Source organism: Phoenix dactylifera, chromosome 7 (genome assembly GCF_051530095.1).
Source record: "Phoenix dactylifera cultivar Ajwa chromosome 7, Ajwa_hap1_PhDact_Kaust_v1.1, whole genome shotgun sequence".
In the NCBI taxonomy this organism is placed as follows: Eukaryota; Viridiplantae; Streptophyta; class Magnoliopsida; order Arecales; family Arecaceae; genus Phoenix; species Phoenix dactylifera.
Window position 1 is genome coordinate 26,080,787 of NC_143196.1, and position 3,289 is coordinate 26,084,075.

At 44.7% G+C, this 3,289-nt stretch overlaps 1 long non-coding RNA gene across 1 annotated transcript; it reads left to right on the forward strand.

Annotated features, from left to right (window-relative positions):
• The first annotated feature begins 373 nt into the window (after nucleotides 1-373).
• Nucleotides 374-2,433, forward strand: LOC148702987 (uncharacterized). Its single transcript, XR_015967425.2, has 3 exons — nucleotides 374-550; nucleotides 1,431-1,530; nucleotides 2,335-2,433. It is a non-coding gene; the product is annotated as an uncharacterized LOC148702987 (long non-coding RNA).
• The last annotated feature ends 856 nt before the right edge of the window (nucleotides 2,434-3,289 follow it).

Below are 3,289 nucleotides of genomic sequence, written 5' to 3' on the forward strand. Positions count from 1 at the left end.
TTTTCCTGTTGGAGGAGTTTCACTCTGTTTTTCCTAAGAATCTTTCAGATACACTTTCTCCGATGCGTGATATCCAGCACGTAATTGACCTCATTCCTGGAGCATCCTTGCCAAACCTTTTCCATCGTAGGCTCAACCCAAACAAGCGCACCGAACTGAAACGTCAAATTGACGAACTCCTCACTCGAGGGTATATTCGTGAGAGTTTGAGCCCCCGTGCTGTACCTGTAATACCCAAAAAAAAAAAGAGGGGTGGACAGGCCGGCCCGAAAAGACCGGGCCCATCCACCATATACGATCGTGCCCTAGGCACGATCGTTGGAGAAGAAACACAAGAAAAAAAAAGGGGGGCAGCGGCGGCTTTGGGGGCGATCGTCGGGGGAGACCGAGCGCCGGAGTCGAGAACCGGCCGACCGTGGAGGAAGCTTTAAAGCTCTTCCTTCCTTCAAGAAGATCCCCACAAATCGAGTGAAGAAGCTTGGGGATCCGAGGGTCTTCCTCCTCCGATTTTCCGCCGGAAAGGTCGCCGGAACACCCCCACCGGATCGAGGTAAGCATGGTTCCTTCCTTTGTGTTTTATTTCCTGGATTTGGGGCGGCGTGGGTGAAGTTTTTGGCCGGTGAGATCGCCGGAGAAGAGTTCGAAACAGGGAACCCCTGTTTCGGCTTCTCTTTTTCGGATCTTGTAGCCGCCGCCGGCCGCCGGGTTGGCCGGATCCATGGAAGCTGGGTTGAATCGGGACTGTGGGAGGTTTTGATGAGGAATTTCTAGGGTTAACTGAAGATGGGAAGTGTGGATCCGAGGCTTTCTCCCTCGTGATCCCATCCCCTTTCCCTCTTCCTCTCGTCGGTTGGCCGCCGACCGGTGACGACGGTGAGAGCCACTGTGGCTGCCGTCGGGTGGGGGAGCCGAGCCACCATTAGAGTGGTCTGCCGTTGATGATGGAGGGGGGAAGGGAGGAAAGAGGTCATGCCGGTTCTTGGGAGAAGAAGAGGAAGGGACCACCTCTTTCTCTCTCTCTTGGCCGGCCACCATCACCGGCGACTGCAACAGTGGCGGCCGGCGATGGTTCGGCCAGTGGTGTTGTCGGGTTGGAAAAGGAAAGGGCACATCTATCATGGCTATTGGCCTTGGATCAAAAAGATTTGAGGGAGGGAGATGTATTCCCAACCATGAAGAGAGAGGAATCATCCCTTTATCTTGGTCTCTTCATCGGGACCGGCCATCGTCGCCGGCATGGCTGCGGCCACGGCTGGCGACGACATAGGCCGATGGTACAAGGTGGGAGTCAGGCCACCCCGACTGTCCTAGATCTGGAGGGATTGAGATGTTTGGGGACCTGGTGATGGACCCCATAGTAGATGTGAATTATGGTTTAGAATATTTAAATATTAAATAATTTAGTTTGTGATTTATAATTGATGTTGTAGGGGAAGAGTTAGCGGTGCCAGGAGGTTTTGATCAGGGGACTCAGCACCCCAGCTCGTAGGTTGTGATCCAGATCTGTATTTGAGTCAGTCTACAATTTCTGTAAGAATTCTTGTACGCCAATCCTACATGATATAAATATTTTTACATTATATATGTTTGATATGCTATGATCCAGACAAAGCAGAAATAGTTTTATATAAAATTATATTTTGATCGTGTTGGCTTGTGATTGGTAGTATGATGGATACATGTAGGTGTATAACTTATACCTGCATAATTGAATTTATGAATATGGTGGTATGGACTAACCATGTTATATTAATTGCCCTGTCACAGGCCGGAAATGTGACCATGGTTAGTCTAGGCCGGATATAAGATGGAAAAAGGAATTGATGTGTGTATGTGAATTGGTTAAATGAGTAGGGACCTTGGGCTTATCTCGTTAGTATTGATTGCCTCATCACAGGCTGGAAATGTGATATTATCGATTGCCCCATCACAGGCTGAAAATGTGATACCATCGATTGCCCCATCACAGGCCAAAAATGTGATACTATCGATTGCCCCGTCACGGGCCGGAAACGTGACCGGGATGTAGCCCAAAGTCGGAAAGATAATTGATCCGGATCAAGTTAATATAGAATGGAAAGAAAAAGCATTGAAAATATTAATGAAGATTTATGAGTTATCGTATGCTATATCATTCTTGCGTGTTGGACTTTCATTGATATTTGATGTACATACTTATATTGATTATTTGAGCCTTTTGATAGCCGATTTATGATTTCAGGAAATGTGCATCGATTTGTCGTGGTTTCTAAATTAATATTATTATTGTGTTGGTATGGATGTGTAGGGATTCTTACTGGGCTGTAAAGCTCACCCCCTCTTTTTTTTTATCAGAGTTGCAGGATGCATAGATTTGGGTGGATGGGCGCAGAGTGCAAGTACCAGAGTCATTAGCTAGTTAGTTTGTTTATCCTTCTTTGATGTCGATGAACATTTGAAGATCTTGTAATTGAACTAAATTGTTTATCTGGACATTTTGGATCTGTCTATTTGAATTAATTAATTAGTTGTGGATTTATTGAAATTTTTGTTAATCTTAGGCCTTGCATGATCTTTAGGGCACTGCTCTAGGGCTCATGCGGCCGGTCGCGTACCGGACCCCGGGTGCTGGGTTCGGGGGGTGACAGAGTGGTATCAGAGCTTAAGGTTAAGGTATCCTAGGGTTTAGGTTCAGGTGAGTGTGAGTGGAGAATTATGATAGGAAAACTATCAGAGCCTTGGTTTATAATCATCTGAGATTGTAACAGGAATGATATTGTAATCTAAGGTTTAAGACCACTAGGGACTGTGGCCTTAGTGGCATTAGAGTTTGACATTTAAGATCATTGGGGATAGTGACAAAATTGGAATTTGAGCATATGTTTAAGATCACTCGGGATTGTGACAGGAATGAAATCAGAGTTTAAGGTTTAAGACCACTAGGGACTGTAGCATAAGTGGCATCAGTGTTTGAGGTTTAAGATCATTGAGATTAGTGACAAAATTAGAACCAAAGCATAAGATTAAGATCACTTGGGTTTGCGACAAAAATGTATTATAGCTTAAGGTTATGATCACTTGGGATATGACAAAAGTAGTAGAATTAAATTCAATGCTTATGTATAAGATCACTAGGCATTGTGATAAAATGTAAGTATTGGGTTTGATATTCGACAAGTATAGAAGGACTGGATAAATTGTCTTTGATCATGATAAAAGAGGATTAGACCTAAGGCAAGTATAGGAAGGTTAGCCTTGGCATATTGATTATATCATGTTTAGATGTTGTGTAAGTGACCTGAATGTTCAA